The sequence below is a fragment of the Rhipicephalus microplus genome, chromosome 3, assembly GCF_043290135.1.
Source record: "Rhipicephalus microplus isolate Deutch F79 chromosome 3, USDA_Rmic, whole genome shotgun sequence".
Lineage (NCBI taxonomy): Eukaryota > Metazoa > Arthropoda > Arachnida > Ixodida > Ixodidae > Rhipicephalus > Rhipicephalus microplus.
The window spans coordinates 189,002,250-189,021,633 of record NC_134702.1 but is presented as its reverse complement, the minus strand read 5'-3'; the positions used below and the strand labels follow the sequence as shown (position 1 = coordinate 189,021,633).

General features: G+C 42.6%; 47 non-coding genes across 47 annotated transcripts; all 47 read left to right on the top strand.

The window, feature by feature from the left end:
• The first annotated feature begins 392 nt into the window (after positions 1-392).
• TRNAA-UGC (transfer RNA alanine (anticodon UGC)) lies at positions 393-464 on the top strand. Its single transcript has one exon. It is a non-coding gene; the product is annotated as a tRNA-Ala (tRNA).
• A 616-nt stretch (positions 465-1,080) lies between these two features.
• TRNAA-UGC (transfer RNA alanine (anticodon UGC)) lies at positions 1,081-1,152 on the top strand. The gene has a single exon. It is a non-coding gene; the product is annotated as a tRNA-Ala (tRNA).
• A 274-nt stretch (positions 1,153-1,426) lies between these two features.
• Positions 1,427-1,498, top strand: TRNAA-UGC (transfer RNA alanine (anticodon UGC)). Its single transcript has one exon. It is a non-coding gene; the product is annotated as a tRNA-Ala (tRNA).
• A 274-nt stretch (positions 1,499-1,772) lies between these two features.
• Positions 1,773-1,844, top strand: TRNAA-UGC (transfer RNA alanine (anticodon UGC)). Its single transcript has one exon. It is a non-coding gene; the product is annotated as a tRNA-Ala (tRNA).
• Positions 1,845-2,118: 274 nt separating this feature from the next.
• Positions 2,119-2,190, top strand: TRNAA-UGC (transfer RNA alanine (anticodon UGC)). Its single transcript has one exon. It is a non-coding gene; the product is annotated as a tRNA-Ala (tRNA).
• A 274-nt stretch (positions 2,191-2,464) lies between these two features.
• TRNAA-UGC (transfer RNA alanine (anticodon UGC)) lies at positions 2,465-2,536 on the top strand. The gene has a single exon. It is a non-coding gene; the product is annotated as a tRNA-Ala (tRNA).
• Positions 2,537-2,810: 274 nt separating this feature from the next.
• On the top strand, positions 2,811-2,883 carry TRNAA-UGC (transfer RNA alanine (anticodon UGC)). Its single transcript has one exon. It is a non-coding gene; the product is annotated as a tRNA-Ala (tRNA).
• A 619-nt stretch (positions 2,884-3,502) lies between these two features.
• Positions 3,503-3,574, top strand: TRNAA-UGC (transfer RNA alanine (anticodon UGC)). Its single transcript has one exon. It is a non-coding gene; the product is annotated as a tRNA-Ala (tRNA).
• Positions 3,575-3,848: 274 nt separating this feature from the next.
• Positions 3,849-3,920, top strand: TRNAA-UGC (transfer RNA alanine (anticodon UGC)). Its single transcript has one exon. It is a non-coding gene; the product is annotated as a tRNA-Ala (tRNA).
• A 276-nt stretch (positions 3,921-4,196) lies between these two features.
• Positions 4,197-4,268, top strand: TRNAA-UGC (transfer RNA alanine (anticodon UGC)). The gene has a single exon. It is a non-coding gene; the product is annotated as a tRNA-Ala (tRNA).
• Positions 4,269-4,542: 274 nt separating this feature from the next.
• Positions 4,543-4,614, top strand: TRNAA-UGC (transfer RNA alanine (anticodon UGC)). Its single transcript has one exon. It is a non-coding gene; the product is annotated as a tRNA-Ala (tRNA).
• A 276-nt stretch (positions 4,615-4,890) lies between these two features.
• Positions 4,891-4,962, top strand: TRNAA-UGC (transfer RNA alanine (anticodon UGC)). The gene has a single exon. It is a non-coding gene; the product is annotated as a tRNA-Ala (tRNA).
• Positions 4,963-5,236: 274 nt separating this feature from the next.
• On the top strand, positions 5,237-5,308 carry TRNAA-UGC (transfer RNA alanine (anticodon UGC)). The gene has a single exon. It is a non-coding gene; the product is annotated as a tRNA-Ala (tRNA).
• A 276-nt stretch (positions 5,309-5,584) lies between these two features.
• Positions 5,585-5,656, top strand: TRNAA-UGC (transfer RNA alanine (anticodon UGC)). Its single transcript has one exon. It is a non-coding gene; the product is annotated as a tRNA-Ala (tRNA).
• Positions 5,657-5,930: 274 nt separating this feature from the next.
• On the top strand, positions 5,931-6,002 carry TRNAA-UGC (transfer RNA alanine (anticodon UGC)). Its single transcript has one exon. It is a non-coding gene; the product is annotated as a tRNA-Ala (tRNA).
• Positions 6,003-6,278: 276 nt separating this feature from the next.
• On the top strand, positions 6,279-6,350 carry TRNAA-UGC (transfer RNA alanine (anticodon UGC)). The gene has a single exon. It is a non-coding gene; the product is annotated as a tRNA-Ala (tRNA).
• Positions 6,351-6,972: 622 nt separating this feature from the next.
• Positions 6,973-7,044, top strand: TRNAA-UGC (transfer RNA alanine (anticodon UGC)). Its single transcript has one exon. It is a non-coding gene; the product is annotated as a tRNA-Ala (tRNA).
• Positions 7,045-7,318: 274 nt separating this feature from the next.
• TRNAA-UGC (transfer RNA alanine (anticodon UGC)) lies at positions 7,319-7,390 on the top strand. The gene has a single exon. It is a non-coding gene; the product is annotated as a tRNA-Ala (tRNA).
• Positions 7,391-7,666: 276 nt separating this feature from the next.
• Positions 7,667-7,738, top strand: TRNAA-UGC (transfer RNA alanine (anticodon UGC)). The gene has a single exon. It is a non-coding gene; the product is annotated as a tRNA-Ala (tRNA).
• A 275-nt stretch (positions 7,739-8,013) lies between these two features.
• On the top strand, positions 8,014-8,085 carry TRNAA-UGC (transfer RNA alanine (anticodon UGC)). Its single transcript has one exon. It is a non-coding gene; the product is annotated as a tRNA-Ala (tRNA).
• A 276-nt stretch (positions 8,086-8,361) lies between these two features.
• Positions 8,362-8,433, top strand: TRNAA-UGC (transfer RNA alanine (anticodon UGC)). Its single transcript has one exon. It is a non-coding gene; the product is annotated as a tRNA-Ala (tRNA).
• Positions 8,434-8,708: 275 nt separating this feature from the next.
• TRNAA-UGC (transfer RNA alanine (anticodon UGC)) lies at positions 8,709-8,780 on the top strand. Its single transcript has one exon. It is a non-coding gene; the product is annotated as a tRNA-Ala (tRNA).
• A 276-nt stretch (positions 8,781-9,056) lies between these two features.
• On the top strand, positions 9,057-9,128 carry TRNAA-UGC (transfer RNA alanine (anticodon UGC)). The gene has a single exon. It is a non-coding gene; the product is annotated as a tRNA-Ala (tRNA).
• A 274-nt stretch (positions 9,129-9,402) lies between these two features.
• TRNAA-UGC (transfer RNA alanine (anticodon UGC)) lies at positions 9,403-9,474 on the top strand. Its single transcript has one exon. It is a non-coding gene; the product is annotated as a tRNA-Ala (tRNA).
• A 275-nt stretch (positions 9,475-9,749) lies between these two features.
• On the top strand, positions 9,750-9,821 carry TRNAA-UGC (transfer RNA alanine (anticodon UGC)). Its single transcript has one exon. It is a non-coding gene; the product is annotated as a tRNA-Ala (tRNA).
• A 275-nt stretch (positions 9,822-10,096) lies between these two features.
• TRNAA-UGC (transfer RNA alanine (anticodon UGC)) lies at positions 10,097-10,168 on the top strand. The gene has a single exon. It is a non-coding gene; the product is annotated as a tRNA-Ala (tRNA).
• Positions 10,169-10,442: 274 nt separating this feature from the next.
• Positions 10,443-10,514, top strand: TRNAA-UGC (transfer RNA alanine (anticodon UGC)). The gene has a single exon. It is a non-coding gene; the product is annotated as a tRNA-Ala (tRNA).
• Positions 10,515-10,788: 274 nt separating this feature from the next.
• TRNAA-UGC (transfer RNA alanine (anticodon UGC)) lies at positions 10,789-10,860 on the top strand. The gene has a single exon. It is a non-coding gene; the product is annotated as a tRNA-Ala (tRNA).
• Positions 10,861-11,479: 619 nt separating this feature from the next.
• TRNAA-UGC (transfer RNA alanine (anticodon UGC)) lies at positions 11,480-11,551 on the top strand. The gene has a single exon. It is a non-coding gene; the product is annotated as a tRNA-Ala (tRNA).
• Positions 11,552-11,825: 274 nt separating this feature from the next.
• On the top strand, positions 11,826-11,897 carry TRNAA-UGC (transfer RNA alanine (anticodon UGC)). The gene has a single exon. It is a non-coding gene; the product is annotated as a tRNA-Ala (tRNA).
• Positions 11,898-12,170: 273 nt separating this feature from the next.
• Positions 12,171-12,242, top strand: TRNAA-UGC (transfer RNA alanine (anticodon UGC)). Its single transcript has one exon. It is a non-coding gene; the product is annotated as a tRNA-Ala (tRNA).
• A 273-nt stretch (positions 12,243-12,515) lies between these two features.
• Positions 12,516-12,587, top strand: TRNAA-UGC (transfer RNA alanine (anticodon UGC)). Its single transcript has one exon. It is a non-coding gene; the product is annotated as a tRNA-Ala (tRNA).
• A 274-nt stretch (positions 12,588-12,861) lies between these two features.
• On the top strand, positions 12,862-12,933 carry TRNAA-UGC (transfer RNA alanine (anticodon UGC)). Its single transcript has one exon. It is a non-coding gene; the product is annotated as a tRNA-Ala (tRNA).
• Positions 12,934-13,207: 274 nt separating this feature from the next.
• Positions 13,208-13,279, top strand: TRNAA-UGC (transfer RNA alanine (anticodon UGC)). Its single transcript has one exon. It is a non-coding gene; the product is annotated as a tRNA-Ala (tRNA).
• A 273-nt stretch (positions 13,280-13,552) lies between these two features.
• On the top strand, positions 13,553-13,624 carry TRNAA-UGC (transfer RNA alanine (anticodon UGC)). Its single transcript has one exon. It is a non-coding gene; the product is annotated as a tRNA-Ala (tRNA).
• Positions 13,625-13,898: 274 nt separating this feature from the next.
• Positions 13,899-13,970, top strand: TRNAA-UGC (transfer RNA alanine (anticodon UGC)). Its single transcript has one exon. It is a non-coding gene; the product is annotated as a tRNA-Ala (tRNA).
• Positions 13,971-14,244: 274 nt separating this feature from the next.
• TRNAA-UGC (transfer RNA alanine (anticodon UGC)) lies at positions 14,245-14,316 on the top strand. The gene has a single exon. It is a non-coding gene; the product is annotated as a tRNA-Ala (tRNA).
• Positions 14,317-14,935: 619 nt separating this feature from the next.
• Positions 14,936-15,007, top strand: TRNAA-UGC (transfer RNA alanine (anticodon UGC)). The gene has a single exon. It is a non-coding gene; the product is annotated as a tRNA-Ala (tRNA).
• Positions 15,008-15,627: 620 nt separating this feature from the next.
• On the top strand, positions 15,628-15,699 carry TRNAA-UGC (transfer RNA alanine (anticodon UGC)). The gene has a single exon. It is a non-coding gene; the product is annotated as a tRNA-Ala (tRNA).
• Positions 15,700-16,319: 620 nt separating this feature from the next.
• On the top strand, positions 16,320-16,391 carry TRNAA-UGC (transfer RNA alanine (anticodon UGC)). The gene has a single exon. It is a non-coding gene; the product is annotated as a tRNA-Ala (tRNA).
• A 619-nt stretch (positions 16,392-17,010) lies between these two features.
• TRNAA-UGC (transfer RNA alanine (anticodon UGC)) lies at positions 17,011-17,082 on the top strand. The gene has a single exon. It is a non-coding gene; the product is annotated as a tRNA-Ala (tRNA).
• A 274-nt stretch (positions 17,083-17,356) lies between these two features.
• On the top strand, positions 17,357-17,428 carry TRNAA-UGC (transfer RNA alanine (anticodon UGC)). The gene has a single exon. It is a non-coding gene; the product is annotated as a tRNA-Ala (tRNA).
• Positions 17,429-17,703: 275 nt separating this feature from the next.
• TRNAA-UGC (transfer RNA alanine (anticodon UGC)) lies at positions 17,704-17,775 on the top strand. The gene has a single exon. It is a non-coding gene; the product is annotated as a tRNA-Ala (tRNA).
• Positions 17,776-18,048: 273 nt separating this feature from the next.
• On the top strand, positions 18,049-18,120 carry TRNAA-UGC (transfer RNA alanine (anticodon UGC)). Its single transcript has one exon. It is a non-coding gene; the product is annotated as a tRNA-Ala (tRNA).
• A 273-nt stretch (positions 18,121-18,393) lies between these two features.
• On the top strand, positions 18,394-18,465 carry TRNAA-UGC (transfer RNA alanine (anticodon UGC)). Its single transcript has one exon. It is a non-coding gene; the product is annotated as a tRNA-Ala (tRNA).
• Positions 18,466-18,739: 274 nt separating this feature from the next.
• TRNAA-UGC (transfer RNA alanine (anticodon UGC)) lies at positions 18,740-18,811 on the top strand. Its single transcript has one exon. It is a non-coding gene; the product is annotated as a tRNA-Ala (tRNA).
• Positions 18,812-19,084: 273 nt separating this feature from the next.
• Positions 19,085-19,156, top strand: TRNAA-UGC (transfer RNA alanine (anticodon UGC)). The gene has a single exon. It is a non-coding gene; the product is annotated as a tRNA-Ala (tRNA).
• Positions 19,157-19,384: the final 228 nt, after the last annotated feature.

The following is a 19,384-nucleotide window of genomic DNA, read 5'->3' as shown; positions in this document are numbered from 1 at the left end:
GGTGATGAGCACCAAGAAACTTGTTAATGAGTGCTCCAGATGTAACGGGGGTGTAGCTCAGCGGAAGAGCGCTCGCTTTGCATGTGAGAATTCTCGGGTTCAATATCCGGCACCTCCAAAGCGCTCTCGACTTTAGCGGTATCTTTTTTTATTGCCTGTTGTAATACTACGACACCACGAGTTACCGGTGCGCATATCATGAAATACATTTCATCAAACAGCGCTGCCATTTTCTTTGACTATAGAAATTTACGGCTTTCCTCAATGATTAAAAAACTGTATCAGCCGGCAATGACGAGATGATTTTGTTTATTTCAACTAATTGATTACTTTATTGTTTGAACAAGCTGATGAGCACCAAGAAACTCGATAATGAGTGCTCCAGATGTAATGGGGGTGTAGCTCAGACGTAGAGCGCTCGCTTTGCATGTGAGAAGTCCCGGGTTCAATCCCCGGCACCTCCAAAGCACTCTCGACTTTACCGATCTTTTTTTATTGCCTGTTGTAATACTACGGCACCACGAGTTACCGGTGCGCATATCATGAAATACATTTCGTCGAACAGCGCTGCCATTTTCTTTGACTATAGAAATATGCGGCTTTCCTCAATGATGAAAAACTGTATCAGGCAGCAATGACGAGATGATTTTGTTTATTTCAACTATTGAATTTTTTTATTGTTAGAACAAGCTGATGAGCACCAAGAAACTCGTTAATGAGTGCTCCAAATGTAACGGGGGTGAAGCTCAGTGGTAGAGCGCTCGCTTTGCATATGAGAAGTCCCGGGTTCCATCCCCGGCACCTCCAAAGCGCTCTCGACTTTAGCGGTATCTTTTTTGATTGCCTGTTGTAATACTACGGCACCACGAGTTACCGGTGCGCATATTATGAAATACATTTCATCGAACAGCGCTGCATTTTCTTTGACTATAGAGATAAGCGGCTTTCCTCAATGATGAAAAAACTGTATCAGCCGGCAATGACGAGATGATTTTGTTTATTTCAACTATTTGATTACTTTATTGTTTGAACAAGCTGATGAGCACCAAGAAACTCGTTAACGAGTGCTCCAGATGTAATGGGGGTGTAGCTCAGTAGTAGAGCGCTCGCTTTGCATGTGAGAAGTCCCGGGTTCAATCCCCGGCACCTCCAAAGCGCTCTCGACTTTAGCGGTATCTTTTTTGATTGCCTGTTGTAATACTACGGCACCACGAGTTACCGGTGCGCATATCATGAAATACATTTCATCGAACAGCGCTGCCATTTTCTTTGCATATAGAGATAAGCGGCTTTCCTCAATGATGAAAAAACTGTATCAGGCACCAATGACGAGATGATTTTGTTTATTTCATCTATTGAATTATTTTATTGTTAGAACAAGCTGATGAGCACCAAGAAACTCGGTAATGAGTGCTCCAAATGTAACGGGGGTGAAGCTCAGTGGTAGAGCGCTCGCTTTGCATGTGAGAAGTCCCGGGTTCCATCCCCGGCACCTCCAAAGCGCTCTCGACTTTAGCGGTATCTTTTTTGATTGCCTGTTGTAATACTACGGCACCACGAGTTACCGGTGCGCATATCATGAAATACATTTCATCGAACAGCGCTGCCTATTTCTTTGACTATAGAAATATGCGGCTTTCCTCAATGATGAAAAAACTGTATCAGGCGGCATTGACGAGATGGTTTTGTTTATTTCAACTAATTGATTAATTTATTGTTTGAACAAGCTGATGACCACCAAGAAACTCGTTAATGAGTGCTCTAAAGGTAACGGAAGTGTAGCTCAGTGGTGGAGCGCTCGCTTTGCATGTGAGAAGTCCCGGGTTCCATCCCCGGCACCTCCAAAGCGCTCTCGACTTTAGCGGTATCTTTTTTGATTGCCTGTTGTAATACTACGGCACCACGAGTTACCGGTGCGCATATCATGAAATACATTTCATCGAACAGCGCTGCCATTTTCTTTGACTATAGAGATAAGCGGCTTTCCTCAATGATGAAAAAACTGTATCAGGCACCAATGACGAGATGATTTTGTTTATTTCAACTATTGAATTATTTTATTGTTAGAACAAGCTGATGAGCACCAAGAAACTCGGTAATGAGTGCTCCAAATGTAACGGGGGTGAAGCTCAGTGGTAGAGCGCTCGCTTTGCATGTGAGAAGTCCCGGGTTCCATCCCCGGCACCTCCAAAGCGCTCTCGACTTTAGCGGTATCTTTTTTGATTGCCTGTTGTAATACTACGGCACCACGAGTTACCGGTGCGCATATCATGAAATACATTTCATCGAACAGCGCTGCCTATTTCTTTGACTATAGAAATATGCGGCTTTCCTCAATGATGAAAAAACTGTATCAGGCGGCATTGACGAGATGGTTTTGTTTATTTCAACTAATTGATTAATTTATTGTTAAAACAAGCTGATGAGCACCAAGAAACTCGTTAATGAGTGCTCCAGATGTAACGGGGGTGTAGCTCAGTGGTAGAGCGCTCGCTTTGCATGTGAGAAGTCCCGGGTTCCATCCCCGGCACCTCCGAATCGCTCTCGACTTTAGCGGTATCTTTTTTTATTGCCTGTTGTAATACTACGGCACCACGAGTTACCGGTGCGCATAACATTAAATACATTTTGTTGAACAGCGCTGCCATTTTCTTTGACTAAAGAAATATGCGGCTTGCCTCAATGATGAAAAAACTGTATCAGGGGGCAATGACGAGATGATTTTGTTTATTTCAACTAATTGATTAATTTATTGTTTGAACAAGCTGATGACCACCAAGAAACTCGTTAATGAGTGCTCTAAAGGTAACGGAAGTGTAGCTCAGTGGTGGAGCGCTCGCTTTGCATGTGAGAAGTCCCGGGTTTCAATCCCCGGCACCTCCAAAGCGCTCTCGACTTTAGCGGTATCTTTCTTTATTGCCTGTTGTTATACTACGGCACCACGAGTTACCGGTGCGCATATCATGAAATACATTTCATCGAACAGCGCTGCCTATTTCTTTGACTATAGAAATATGCGGCTTTCCTCAATGATGAAAAAACTGTATCAGGCGGCAATGACGAGATGGTTTTGTTTATTTCAACTATTGAATTATTTTTTTGTTAGAACAAGCTGATGAGCACCAAGAAACTCGTTAATGGGTGCTCCAGATGAAACGGGGGTGTAGCTCAGTGGTAGAGCGCTCGCTTTGCATCTGAGAAGTTCAGGGTTCAGTCCCCGGCACATCCAAAGCGCTCTCGACTTTAGCGGTATCTTTTTTTATTGCCTGTTGTAATACTACGGCACCACGAGTTACCGGTGCGCATATCATAAAATACATTTCATCAAACAGCGCTGCCATTTTCTTTGACTGTATAAATATGCGGCTTTCCTCAATGATGAAAAAACTGTTCAGCCGGCAATGACGAGATGATTTTGTTTATTTCAACTAATTGATTACTTTATTGTTTGAACAAGGTGATGAGCACCAAGAAACTCGGTAATGAGTGCTCCAGATGTAACGGGGGTGTAGCCCAGCGGTAGAGCGCTCGCTTTGCATGTGAGAAATCTCGGGTTCAATCCCCGGCACCTCCAAAGCGCTCTCGACTTTAGCGGTATCTTTTTTTATTGCCTGTTGTAATACTACGGCACCACGAGTTACCGGTGCGCATAACATGAAATACATTTCATCGAACAGCGCTGCCATTTTATTTGACTATAGAAATATACGGCTTTCCTCAATGATGAAAATACTGTATCAGCCGGCAATGACGAGATGATTTTGTTTATTTCAGTTAATTGATTACTTTATTGTTTGAACAAGCTGATGAGCACCAAGAAACTCGTTAATGAGTGCTCCAGATGTAACGGGGGTGTAGCTCAGTGGTAGAGCGCTCGCTTTGCATGTGAGAAATCTCGGGATCAATCCCCGGCACCTCCAAAGCGCTCTCGACTTTAGCGGTACCTTGTTTTATTGCCTGTTGTAATACTACGGCACCACGAGTTACCGGTGCGCATATCATGAAATACATTTCATCAAACAGCGCTGCCACTTTCTTTGACTATAGAGATAAGCGGCTTTTCTCAATATATGAAAAAAACTGTATCAGGCAGCAATGACGAGATGATTTTGTTTATTTCAAATAATTGATTACTTTATTGTTTGAACAAGGTGATGAGCACCAAGAAACTCGTTAATGAGTGCTCCAGATGTAACGGGGGTGTAGCTCAGCGGTAGAGTGCTCGCTTTGCATGTGAGATATCTCGGGTTCAATCCCCAGCACCTCCAAAGCGCTGTCGACTTTAGAGGTATCTTTTTTTATTGCCTGTTGTAATACTACGGCACCACGAGTTACCGGTGCGCATAACATGAAATACATTTCATCGAACAGCGCTGTCATTTTATTTGACTATAGAAATATACGGCTTTCCTCAATGATGAAAAAACTGTATCAGCCGGCAATGACGAGATGATTTTGTTTATTTCAGTTAATTGATTACTTTATTGTTTGAACAAGCTGATGAGCACCAAGAAACTCGTTAATGAGTGCTCCAGATGTAACGGGGGTGTAGCTCAGCGGTAGAGCGCTCGCTTTGCATGTGAGATATCTCGGGATCAATCCCCGGCACCTCCAAAGCGCTCTCGACTTTAGCGGTATCTTGTTTTATTGCCTGTTGTAATACTACGGCACCACGAGTTACCGGTGCGCATATCATGAAATACATTTCATCAAACAGCGCTGCCACTTTCTTTGACTATAGAGATAAGCGGCTTTTCTCAATATATGAAAAAAACTGTATCAGGCAGCAATGACGAGATGATTTTGTTTATTTCAAATAATTGATTACTTTATTGTTTGAACAAGGTGATGAGCACCAAGAAACTCGTTAATGAGTGCTCCAGATGTAACGGGGGTGTAGCTCAGTGGTAGAGCGCTCGCTTTGCATGTGAGAAATCTCGGGATCAATCCCCGGCACCTCCAAAGCGCTCTCGACTTTAGCGGTAACTTTTTTATTGCCTGTTGTAATACTACGGCACCACGAGTTACCGGTGCGCATAACATGAAATACATTTCATCAAACAGCGCTGCCACTTTCTTTGACTATAGAGATAAGCGGCTTTTCTCAATATATGAAAAAACCGTATCAGGTAGCAATGACGAGATGATTTTGTTTATTTCAACTAATTGATTACTTTATTGTTTGAACAAGGTGATGAGCACCAAGAAACTCGTTAATGAGTGCTCCAGATGTAACGGGGGTGTAGCTCAGCGGTAGAGCGCTCGCTTTGCATGTGAGATATCTCGGGTTCAATCCCTGGCACCTCCAAAGCGCTCTCGACTTTAGAGGTATCTTTTTTTATTGCCTGTTGTAATACTACGGCACCACAAGTTACCGGTGCGCATAACATGAAATACAATTCATCAAACAGCGCTGCCACTTTCTTTGACTATAGAGATAAGCGGCTTTTCTCAATATATGAAAAAAACTGTATCAGGCAGCAATGACGAGATGATTTTGTTTATTTCAAATAATTGATTACTTTATTGTTTGAACAAGGTGATGAGCACCAAGAAACTCGTTAATGAGTGCTCCAGATGTAACGGGGGTGTAGCTCAGCGGTAGAGCGCTCGCTTTGCATGTGAGATATCTCGGGTTCAATCCCCGGCACCTCCAAAGCGCTCTCGACTTTAGAGGTATCTTTTTTTATTGCCTGTTGTAATACTACGGCACCACGAGTTACCGGTGCGCATAACATGAAATACATTTCATCGAACAGCGCTGCCATTTTATTTGACTATAGAAATATACGGCTTTCCTCAATGATGAAAATACTGTATCAGCCGGCAATGACGAGATGATTTTGTTTATTTCAGTTAATTGATTACTTTATTGTTTGAACAAGCTGATGAGCACCAAGAAACTCGTTAATGAGTGCTCCAGATGTAACGGGGGTGTAGCTCAGTGGTAGAGCGCTCGCTTTGCATGTGAGAAATCTCGGGATCAATCCCCGGCACCTCCAAAGCGCTCTCGACTTTAGCGGTACCTTGTTTTATTGCCTGTTGTAATACTACGGCACCACGAGTTATCGGTGCGCATATCATGAAATACATTTCATCAAACAGCGCTGCCACTTTCTTTGACTATAGAGATAAGCGGCTTTTCTCAATATATGAAAAAAACTGTATCAGGCAGCAATGACGAGATGATTTTGTTTATTTCAAATAATTGATTACTTTATTGTTTGAACAAGGTGATGAGCACCAAGAAACTCGTTAATGAGTGCTCCAGATGTAACGGGGGTGTAGCTCAGCGGTAGAGTGCTCGCTTTGCATGTGAGATATCTCGGGTTCAATCCCCAGCACCTCCAAAGCGCTGTCGACTTTAGAGGTATCTTTTTTTATTGCCTGTTGTAATACTACGGCACCACGAGTTACCGGTGCGCATAACATGAAATACATTTCATCGAACAGCGCTGTCATTTTATTTGACTATAGAAATATACGGCTTTCCTCAATGATGAAAAAACTGTATCAGCCGGCAATGACGAGATGATTTTGTTTATTTCAGTTAATTGATTATTTTATTGTTTGAACAAGCTGATGAGCACCAAGAAACTCGTTAATGAGTGCTCCAGATGTAACGGGGGTGTAGCTCAGCGGTAGAGCGCTCGCTTTGCATGTGAGATATCTCTGGATCAATCCCCGGCACCTCCAAAGCGCTCTCGACTTTAGCGGTATCTTGTTTTATTGCCTGTTGTAATACTACGGCACCACGAGTTACCGGTGCGCATATCATGAAATACATTTCATCAAACAGCGCTGCCACTTTCTTTGACTATAGAGATAAGCGGCTTTTCTCAATATATGAAAAAAACTGTATCAGGCAGCAATGACGAGATGATTTTGTTTATTTCAAATAATTGATTACTTTATTGTTTGAACAAGGTGATGAGCACCAAGACACTCGTTAATGAGTGCTCCAGATGTAACGGGGGTGTAGCTCAGTGGTAGAGCGCTCGCTTTGCATGTGAGAAATCTCGGGATCAATCCCCGGCACCTCCAAAGCGCTCTCGACTTTAGCGGTAACTTTTTTATTGCCTGTTGTAATACTACGGCACCACGAGTTACCGGTGCGCATAACATGAAATACATTTCATCAAACAGCGCTGCCACTTTCTTTGACTATAGAGATAAGCGGCTTTTCTCAATATATGAAAAAACCGTATCAGGTAGCAATGACGAGATGATTTTGTTTATTTCAACTAATTGATTACTTTATTGTTTGAACAAGGTGATGAGCACCAAGAAACTCGTTAATGAGTGCTCCAGATGTAACGGGGGTGTAGCTCAGCGGTAGAGCGCTCGCTTTGCATGTGAGATATCTCGGGTTCAATCCCTGGCACCTCCAAAGCGCTCTCGACTTTAGAGGTATCTTTTTTTATTGCCTGTTGTAATACTACGGCACCACAAGTTACCGGTGCGCATACCATGAAATACAATTCATCAAACAGCGCTGCCACTTTCTTTGACTATAGAGATAAGCGGCTTTTCTCAATATATGAAAAAAACTGTATCAGGCAGCAATGACGAGATGATTTTGTTTATTTCAAATAATTGATTACTTTATTGTTTGAACAAGGTGATGAGCACCAAGAAACTCGTTAATGAGTGCTCCAGATGTAACGGGGGTGTAGCTCAGCGGTAGAGCGCTCGCTTTGCATGTGAGATATCTCGGGTTCAATCCCCGGCACCTCCAAAGCGCTCTCGACTTTAGAGGTATCTTTTTTTATTGCCTGTTGTAATACTACGGCACCACGAGTTACCGGTGCGCATAACATGAAATACATTTCATCAAACAGCGCTGCCACTTTCTTTGACTATAGAGATAAGCGGCTTTTCTCAATATATGAAAAAACCGTATCAGGTAGCAATGACGAGATGATTTTGTTTATTTCAACTAATTGATTACTTTATTGTTTGAACAAGGTGATGAGCACCAAGAAACTCGTTAATGAGTGCTCCAGATGTAACGGGGGTGTAGCTCAGTGGTAGAGCGCTCGCTTTGCATGTGAGATATCTCGGGTTCAATCCCCGGCACCTCCAAAGCGGTCTCGACTTTAGAGGTATCTTTTTTTATTGCCTGTTGTAATACTACGGCACCACGAGTTACCGGTGCGCATAACATGAAATACATTTCATCAAACAGCGCTGCCACTTTCTTTGACTATAGAGATAAGCGGCTTTTCTCAATATATGAAAAAAACTGTATCAGGCAACAATGACGAGATGATTTTGTTTATTTCAAATAATTGATTACTTTATTGTTTGAACAAGGTGATGAGCACCAAGAAACTCGTTAATGAGTGCTCCAGATGTAACGGGGGTGTAGCTCAGTGGTAGAGCGCTCGCTTTGCATGTGAGATATCTCGGGTTCAATCCCCGGCACCTCCAAAGCGCTCTCGACTTTAGAGGTATCGTTTTTTATTGCCTGTTGTAATACTACGGCACCACGAGTTACCGGTGCGCATAACATGAAATACATTTCATCAAACAGCGCTGCCACTTTCTTTGACTATAGAGATAAGCGGCTTTTCTCAATATATGAAAAAACCGTATCAAGTAGCAATGACGAGATGATTTTGTTTATTTCAACTAATTGATTACTTTATTGTTTGAACAAGGTGATGAGCACCAAGAAACTCGTTAATGAGTGCTCCAGATGTAACGGGGGTGTAGCTCAGCGGTAGAGCGCTCGCTTTGCATGTGAGATATCTCGGGTTCAATCCCCGGCACCTCCAAAGCGCTCTCGACTTTAGAGGTATCTTGTTTTATTGCCTGTTGTAATACTACGGCACCACGAGTTACCGGTGCGCATAACATGAAATACAATTCATCAAACAGCGCTGCCACTTTCTTTGACTATAGAGATAAGCGGCTTTTCTCAATATATGAAAAAAACTGTATCAGGCAGCAATGACGAGATGATTTTGTTTATTTCAAATAATTGATTACTTTATTGTTTGAACAAGGTGATGAGCACCAAGAAACTCGTTAATGAGTGCTCCAGATGTAACGGGGGTGTAGCTCAGCGGTAGAGCGCTCGCTTTGCATGTGAGATATCTCGGGTTCAATCCCCGGCACCTCCAAAGCGCTCTCGACTTTAGAGGTATCTTTTTTTATTGCCTGTTGTAATACTACGGCACCACGAGTTACCGGTGCGCATAACATGAAATACATTTCATCGAACAGCGCTGTCATTTTATTTGACTATAGAAATATACGGCTTTCCTCAATGATGAAAAAACTGTATCAGCCGGCAATGACGAGATGATTTTGTTTATTTCAACTAATTGATTACTTTATTGTTTGAACAAGGTGATGAGCACCAAGAAACTCGTTAATGAGTGCTCCAGATGTAACGGGGGTGTAGCTCAGTGGTAGAGCGCTCGCTTTGCATGTGAGAAATCTCGGGATCAATCCCCGGCACCTCCAAAGCGCTCTCGACTTTAGCGGTATCTTGTTTTATTGCCTGTTGTAATACTATGGCACCACGAGTTACCGGTGCGCATAACATGAAATACATTTCATCAAACAGCGCTGCCACTTTCTTTGACTATAGCGATAAGCGGCTTTTCTCAATATATGAAAAAACTGTATCAGGCAGCAATGACGAGATGATTTTGTTTATTTCAAATAATTGATTACTTTATTGTTTGAACAAGGTGATGAGCACCAAGAAACTCGTTAATGAGTGCTCCAGATGTAACGGGGGTGTAGCTCAGCGGTAGAGCGCTCGCTTTGCATGTGAGATATCTCGGGTTCAATCCCCGGCACCTCCAAAGCAATCTCGACTTTAGCGGTATCTTTCTTTATTGCCTGTTGTAATACTACGGCACCACGAGTTACCGGTGCGCATAACATGAAATACATTTCATCAAACAGCGCTGCCACTTTCTTTGACTATAGAGATAAGCGGCTTTTCTCAATATATGAAAAAACTGTATCAGACAGCAATGACGAGATGATTTTGTTTATTTCAAATAATTGATTACTTTATTGTTTGAACAAGGTGATGAGCACCAAGAAACTCGTTAATGAGTGCTCCAGATGTAACGGGGGTGTAGCTCAGCGGTAGAGCGCTCGCTTTGCATGTGAGATATCTCGGGTTCAATCCCCGGCACCTCCAAAGCGCTCTCGACTTTAGAGGTATCTTTTTTTATTGCCTGTTGTAATACTACGGCACCACGAGTTACCGGTGCGCATAACATGAAATACATTTCATCAAACAGCGCTGCCACTTTCTTTGACTATAGAGATAAGCGGCTTTTCTCAATAATGAAAAAACTGTATCAGGCAGCAATGACGAGATGATTTTGTTTATTTCAAATAATTGATTACTTTATTGTTTGAACAAGGTGATGAGCACCAAGAAACTCGTTAATGAGTGCTCCAGATGTAACGGGGGTGTAGCTCAGCGGTAGAGCGCTCGCTTTGCATGTGAGATATCTCGGGTTCAATCCCCGGCACCTCCAAAGCGCTCTCGACTTTAGAGGTATCTTTTTTTATTGCCTGTTGTAAAACTACGGCACCACGAGTTACCGGTGCGCATAACATGAAATACAATTCATCAAACAGCGCTGCCACTTTCTTTGACTATAGCGATAAGCGGCTTTTCTCAATAATGAAAAAACCGTATCAGGTAGCAATGACGAGATGATTTTGTTTATTTCAACTAATTGATTACTTTATTGTTTGAACAAGGTGATGAGCACCAAGAAACTCGTTAATGAGTGCTCCAGATGTAACGGGGGTGTAGCTCAGCGGTAGAGCGCTCGCTTTGCATGTGAGATATCTCGGGTTCAATCCCCGGCACCTCCAAAGCGCTCTCGACTTTAGCGGTAACTTTTTTATTGCCTGTTGTAATACTACGGCACCACGAGTTACCGGTGCGCATAACATGAAATACAATTCATCAAACAGCGCTGCCACTTTCTTTGACTATAGCGATAAGCGGCTTTTCTCAATAATGAAAAAACCGTATCAGGTAGCAATGACGAGATGATTTTGTTTATTTCAACTAATTGATTACTTTATTGTTTGAACAAGGTGATGAGCACCAAGAAACTCGTTAATGAGTGCTCCAGATGTAACGGGGGTGTAGCTAAGCGGTAGAGCGCTCGCTTTGCATGTGAGATATCTCGGGTTCAATTCCCGGCACCTCCAAAGCGCTCTCGACTTTAGAGGTATCTTTTTTTATTGCCTGTTGTAATACTACGGCACCACGAGTTACCGGTGCGCATAACATGAAATACATTTCATCAAACAGCGCTGCCACTTTCTTTGACTATAGAGATAAGCGGCTTTTCTCAATAATGAAAAAACTGTATCAGGCAGCAATGACGAGATGATTTTGTTTATTTCAAATAATTGATTACTTTATTGTTTGAACAAGGTGATGAGCACCAAGAAACTCGTTAATGAGTGCTCCAGATGTAACGGGGGTGTAGCTCAGCGGTAGAGTGCTCGCTTTGCATGTGAGATATGTCGGGTTCAATCCCCGGCACCTCCAAAGCGCTCTCGACTTTAGAGGTATCTTTTTTTATTGCCTGTTGTAATACTACGGCACCACGAGTTACCGGTGCGCATAACATGAAATACAATTCTTCAAACAGCGCTGCCACTTTCTTTGACTATAGCGATAAGCGGCTTTTCTCAATAATGAAAAAACCGTATCAGGTAGCAATGACGAGATGATTTTGTTTATTTCAACTAATTGATTACTTTATTGTTTGAACAAGGTGATGAGCACCAAGAAACTCGATAATGAGTGCTCCAGATGTAACGGGGGTGTAGCTCAGCGGTAGAGCGCTCGCTTTGCATGTGAGAAGTCCCGGGTTCAAACCCCGGCACCTCCAAAGCACTCTCGACTTTAGCGGTAACTTTTTTATTGCCTGTTGTAATACTACGGCACCACGAGTTACCGGTGCGCATAACATGAAATACAATTCATCAAACAGCGCTGCCACTTTCTTTGACTATAGCGATAAGCGGCTTTTCTCAATAATGAAAAAACCGTATCAGGTAGCAATGACGAGATGATTTTGTTTATTTCAACTAATTGATTACTTTATTGTTTGAACAAGGTGATGAGCACCAAGAAACTCGTTAATGAGTGCTCCAGATGTAACGGGGGTGTAGCTCAGCGGTAGAGCGCTCGCTTTGCATGTGAGATATCTCGGGTTCAATCCCCGGCACCTCCAAAGCGCTCTCGACTTTAGCGGTAACTTTTTTATTGCCTGTTGTAATACTACGGCACCACGAGTTACCGGTGCGCATAACATGAAATACAATTCATCAAACAGCGCTGCCACTTTCTTTGACTATAGCGATAAGCGGCTTTTCTCAATAATGAAAAAACCGTATCAGGTAGCAATGACGAGATGATTTTGTTTATTTCAACTAATTGATTACTTTATTGTTTGAACAAGGTGATGAGCACCAAGAAACTCGTTAATGAGTGCTCCAGATGTAACGGGGGTGTAGCTCAGCGGTAGAGCGCTCGCTTTGCATGTGAGATATCTCGGGTTCAATCCCCGGCACCTCCAAAGCGCTCTCGACTTTAGAGGTATCTTTTTTTATTGCCTGTTGTAATACTACGGCACCACGAGTTACCGGTGCGCATAACATGAAATACATTTCATCAAACAGCGCTGCCACTTTCTTTGACTATAGAGATAAGCGGCTTTTCTCAATAATGAAAAAACTGTATCAGGCAGCAATGACGAGATGATTTTGTTTATTTCAAATAATTGATTACTTTATTGTTTGAACAAGGTGATGAGCACCAAGAAACTCGTTAATGAGTGCTCCAGATGTAACGGGGGTGTAGCTCAGCGGTAGAGCGCTCGCTTTGCATGTGAGATATCTCGGGTTCAATCCCCGGCACCTCCAAAGCGCTCTCGACTTTAGAGGTATCTTTTTTTATTGCCTGTTGTAATACTACGGCACCACGAGTTACCGGTGCGCATAACATGAAATACATTTCATCAAACAGCGCTGCCACTTTCTTTGACTATAGCGATAAGCGGCTTTTCTCAATAATGAAAAAACCGTATCAGGTAGCAGTGACGAGATGATTTTGTTTATTTCAACTAATTGATTACTTTATTGTTTGAACAAGGTGATGAGCACCAAGAAACTCGATAATGAGTGCTCCAGATGTAACGGGGGTGTAGCTCAGCGGTAGAGCGCTCGCTTTGCATGTGAGATATCTCGGGTTCAATCCCCGGCACCTCCAAAGCGCTCTCGACTTTAGCGGTAACTTTTTTATTGCCTGTTGTAATACTACGGCACCACGAGTTACCGGTGCGCATAACATGAAATACAATTCATCAAACAGCGCTGCCACTTTCTTTGACTATAGCGATAAGCGGCTTTTCTCAATAATGAAAAAACCGTATCAGGTAGCAATGACGAGATGATTTTGTTTATTTCAACTAATTGATTACTTTATTGTTTGAACAAGGTGATGAGCACCAAGAAACTCGTTAATGAGTGCTCCAGATGTAACGGGGGTGTAGCTCAGCGGTAGAGCGCTCGCTTTGCATGTGAGATATCTCGGGTTCAATCCCCGGCACCTCCAAAGCGCTCTCGACTTTAGAGGTATCTTTTTTTATTGCCTGTTGTAATACTACGGCACCACGAGTTACCGGTGCGCATAACATGAAATACATTTCATCAAACAGCGCTGCCACTTTCTTTGACTATAGAGATAAGCGGCTTTTCTCAATAATGAAAAAACTGTATCAGGCAGCAATGACGAGATGATTTTGTTTATTTCAAATAATTGATTACTTTATTGTTTGAACAAGGTGATGAGCACCAAGAAACTCGTTAATGAGTGCTCCAGATGTAACGGGGGTGTAGCTCAGCGGTAGAGCGCTCGCTTTGCATGTGAGATATCTCGGGTTCAATCCCCGGCACCTCCAAAGCGCTCTCGACTTTAGAGGTATCTTTTTTTATTGCCTGTTGTAATACTACGGCACCACGAGTTACCGGTGCGCATAACATGAAATACATTTCATCAAACAGCGCTGCCACTTTCTTTGACTATAGCGATAAGCGGCTTTTCTCAATAATGAAAAAACCGTATCAGGTAGCAGTGACGAGATGATTTTGTTTATTTCAACTAATTGATTACTTTATTGTTTGAACAAGGTGATGAGCACCAAGAAACTCGATAATGAGTGCTCCAGATGTAACGGGGGTGTAGCTCAGCGGTAGAGCGCTCGCTTTGCATGTGAGAAGTCCCGGGTTCAAACCCCGGCACCTCCAAAGCACTCTCGACTTTAGCGGTAACTCTTTTATTGCCTGTTGTAATACTACGGCACCACGAGTTACCGTTGCGCATATCATGAAATACATTTCATCGAACAGCGCTGCCATTTTATTTGACTATAGAAATATACGGCTTTCCTCAATGATGAAAAAACTGTATCAGCCGGCAATGACGAGATGATTTTGTTTATTTCAGGTAATTGATTACTTTATTGTTTGAACAAGCTGATGAGCACCAAGAAACTCGTTAATGAGTGCTCCAGATGTAACGGGGGTGTAGCTCAGTGGTAGAGCGCTCGCGTTGCATGTGAGAAATCTCGGGATCAATCCCCGGCACCTCCAAAGCGCTCTCGACTTTAGCGGTATCTTGTTTTATTGCCTGTTGTAATACTACGGCACCACGAGTTACCGGTGCGCATAACATGAAATACATTTCATCAAACAGCGCTGCCACTTTCTTTGACTATAGAGATAAGCGGCTTTTCTCAATAATGAAAAAACCGTATCAGGCAGCAATGACGAGATGATTTTGTTTATTTCAAATAATTGATTACTTTATTGTTTGAACAAGCTGATGAGCACCAAGAAACTTGTTAATGAATGCTCCAGATGTAACGGGGGTGTAGCTCAGTGGTAGAGCGCTCGCTTTGCATGTGAGAAGTCCCGGGTTCAATCCCCGGCACCTCCAAAGCGCTCTCGACTTTAGCGGTATCTTTTTTGATTGCCTGTTGTAATACTACGGCACCACGAGTTACCGGTGCGCATATCATGAAATACAATTCATCAAACAGCGCTGTCATTTTCTTTGAGTATACAAATATGCGGCTTTCCTCAATGATGAAAAAACTGTATCAGGTAGCAATTACGAGATGATTTTGTTTATTTCTACTATTGAATTATTTTAATGTTAGAACAAGCTGATGAGCACAAAGAAACTCGTTATTGAGTGCTTCAAATGAAACGGGGTTGTAGCTCAGTGGTAGAGCGCTCGCTTTGCATGTGAGAAGTCGCGGGCTCCATCCCCGGCACCTCCAAAGCGCTCTCGACTTTAGCGGTATCTTTTTTGATTGCCTGTTGTAATACTACGGCACCACGAGTTACCGGTGCGCATATCATGAAATACATTTCATCGAACAGCGCTGCCATTTTCTTTGACTATAGAGATAAGCGGCTTTCCTCAATGATGAAAAAACTGTATCAGGCAGCAATGACGAGATAATTTTGTTTATTTCAACTATTGAATTAATTTTTTGTTAGAACAAGCTGATGAGCACCAAGAAACTCGTTAATGGGTGCTCCAGATGCAACGGGGGTGTAGCTCAGTGGTAGAGCGCTCGCTTTGCATGTGAGAAGTCCCGGGTTCAATCCCCGGCACCTCCAAAGCGCTCTAGACTTTAGCGGTATCTTTTTTGATTGCCTGTTGTAATACTACGGCACCACGAGTTACCGGTGCGCATATCATGAAATACAATTCATCAAACAGCGCTGTCATTTTCTTTGACTATACAAATATGCGGCTTTTCTCAATGATGAAAAAACTGTATCAGGTAGCAATTTCGAGATGATTTTGTTTATTTGTACTATTGAATTATTTTATTGTTTGAACAAGCTGATGAGCTCCAAGAAACTCGTTAATGAGTGCTCCAGATGTAACGGGGGCGTAGCTCAGTGGTAGAGCACTCGCTTTGCATGTAAGAAGTCCCGGGTTTAATCTCCGGCACCTCCAAAGCGCTCTCAACATTAGCAGTATCTTTTTTGATTGACTGTTGTAATACTACGGCACCACGAGTTACCGGTGCGCATATTATGAAATACAATTCATCGAACAGCGCTGCCATTTTCTTTGACTATAGAAATATGCGGCTTTCCTCAATGATGAAAAAACTGTATCAGGCAGCAATGACGAGATGATTTTGTTTATTTCAACTAATTGATTACTTTATTGTTTGAACAAGCTGATGAGCACCAAGAAACTTGTTAATGAGTGATCTAGATGTAACGGGGGTGTAGCTCAGTGGTAGAGCGCTCGCTTTGCATGTGAGAAGTCCCGAGTTCAATCCCCGGCACCTCCAAAGCACTCTCGACTTTAGCGGTATCTTTTTTTATTGCCTGTTGTAATACTACGGCACCACGAGTTACCGGTGCGCATATCAAGAAATACATTTCATGGAACAGCGCTGCCAGTTTCTTTGACTATAGAAATATGCGGCTTTCCTTAATGATGAATAAACTGCATCAGGCGGCAATGACGAGATGATTTTGTTTATTTGAACTAATTGATTATTTCATTGTTAGAACAAGCTGATGAGCACCAAGAAACTCGTTAATGAGTGCTCTAAAGGTAACGGAAGTGTAGCTCAGTGGCGGAGCGCTCGCTTTGCATGTGAGAAATCTCGGGTTCAATCCCCGGCACCTCCAAAGCGCTCTCGACTTTAGCGGTATCTTTTTTATTGCCTGTTGTAATACTACGGCACCACGAGTTACCGGTGCGCATAACATGAAATACATTTCATCAAACAGCGCTGCCACTTTCTTTGACTATAGAGATAAGCGGCTTTTCTCAATAATGAAAAAACTGTATCAGGCAGCAATGACGAGATGATTTTGTTTATTTCAAATAATTGATTACTTTATTGTTTGAACAAGGTGATGAGCACCAAGAAACTCGTTAATGAGTGCTCCAGATGTAACGGGGGTGTAGCTCAGCGGTAGAGCGCTCGCTTTGCATGTGAGATATCTCGGGTTCAATCCCCGGCACCTCCAAAGCGCTCTCGACTTTAGAGGTATCTTTTTTTATTGCCTGTTGTAATACTACGGCACCACGAGTTACCGGTGCGCATAACATGAAATACATTTCATCAAACAGCGCTGCCACTTTCTTTGACTATAGAAATATGCGGCTTTCCTTAATGATGAAAAAACTGCATCAGGCGGCAATTACGAGATGATTTTGTTTATTTGAACTAATTGATGAATTCATTGTTGGAACAAGCTGATGAGCACCGAGAAACTCGTTAATAAGTGCTCCAGATGTAACGGGGGTGTAGCTCAGTGGTAGAGCGCTCGCTTTGCATGTGAGAAGTCCCGGGTTCAATCCCCGGCACCTCCAAAGCGCTCTCGACTTTAGCGGTATCTTTTTTATTGCCTGTTGTAATACTATGGCACCACGAGTTACCGGTGCGCTTATCATGAAATACATTTCATCGAACAGCGCTGCCATTTTCTTTGACTATAGAAATATACGGCTTTCCTCAATGATTAAAAAAAACTATATCAGCCGGCAATGACGAGATGATTTTGTTTATTTCAACTAATTGATTACTTTATTGTTTGAACAAGCTGATGAGCACCGAGAAACTCGTTAATAAGTGCTCCAGATGTAACGGGGGTGTAGCTCAGTGGTAGAGCGCTCGCTTTGCATGTGAGAAGTCCCGGGTTCAATCCCCGGCACCTCCAAAGCGCTCTCGACTTTAGCGGTATCTTTTTTATTGCCTGTTGTAATACTACGGCACCACGAGTTACCGGTGCGCATATCATGAAATACATTTCATCGAACAGCACTGCCATTTTCTTTGACTTTAGAGATAAGCGGCTTTCCTCAATGATGAAAAAACTGTATCAGGCACCAATGACGAGATGATTTTGTTTATTTCAACTATTGAATTATTTTATTGTTAGAACAAGCTGATGAGCACCAAGAAACTCGTTAATGGGTGCTCCAGATGTAACGGGGGTGTAGCTCAGTGGTAGAGCGCTCGCTTTGCATGTGAGAAGTCCCGGGTTCAATCCCCGGCACCTCCAAAGCGCTCTCGACTTTAGCGGTATCTTTTTTATTGCCTGTTGTAATACTACGGCACCACGAGTTACCGGTGCGCATATCATGAAATACATTTCATCGAACAGCACTGCCATTTTCTTTGACTATAGAGATAAGCGGCTTTCCTCAATGATGAAAAAACTGTATCAGGCACCAATGACGAGATGATTTTGTTTATTTCAACTATTGAATTATTTTATTGTTAGAACAAGCTGATGAGCACCAAGAAACTCGTTAATGGGTGCTCCAGATGTAACGGGGGTGTAGCTCAGTGGTAGAGCACTCGCTTTGCATGTGAGAAGTCCCGGGTTCAATCCCCGGCACCTCCAAAGCGCTCTCGACTTTAGCGGTATCTTTTTTGATTGCCTGTTGTAATACTACGGCACCACGAGTTACCGGTGCGCATATCATGAAATACAATTCATCAAACAGCGCTGTCAATTTCTTTGACTATACAAATATGCGGCTTTCCTCAATGATGAAAAAACTGTATCAGGTAGCAATTACGAGATGATTTTGTTTATTTCTACTATTGAATTATTTTATTGTTTGAACAAGCTGATGAGCTCCGAGAAACTCGTTAATGAGTGCTCCAGATATAACGGGGGTGTAGCTCAGTGGTAGAGCACTCTCTTTGCATGTGAGAAGTCCCGGGTTTAATCCCCGGCACCTCCAAAGCGCTCTCGACTTTAGCGGTATCTTTTTTTATTGCCTGTTGTAATACTACGGCACCACGAGTTACCGGTGCGCATATCATGAAATACATTTCGTCGAACAGCGCTGCCATTTTCTTTGACTATAGAAATATGCGGCTTTTCTCAATGATAAAAAACCGTATCAGGCAGCAATGACGAGATGATTTTGTTTATTTCAACTATTGAATTATTTTATTGTTAGAACAAGCTGATGAGCACAAAGAAACTCGTTATTGAGTGCTTCAAATGTAACGGGGGTGTAGCTCAGTGGTAGAGCGCTCGCTTTGCATGTGAGAAGTCGCGGGTTCCATCCCCGGCACCTCCAAAGCGCTCTCGACTTTAGCGGTATCTTTTTTTATTGCCTGTTGTAATACTACGGCACCACGAGTTACCGGTGCGCATATCAAGAAATACATTTCATGAAACAGCGCTGCCACTTTCTTTCACTATAGAGATAAGCGGCTTTTCTCAATGATGAAAAAACCGTATCAGGCCGCAATGAGGAGATGATTTTGTTTATTTCAACTAATTGATTACTTTATTGTTTGAACAA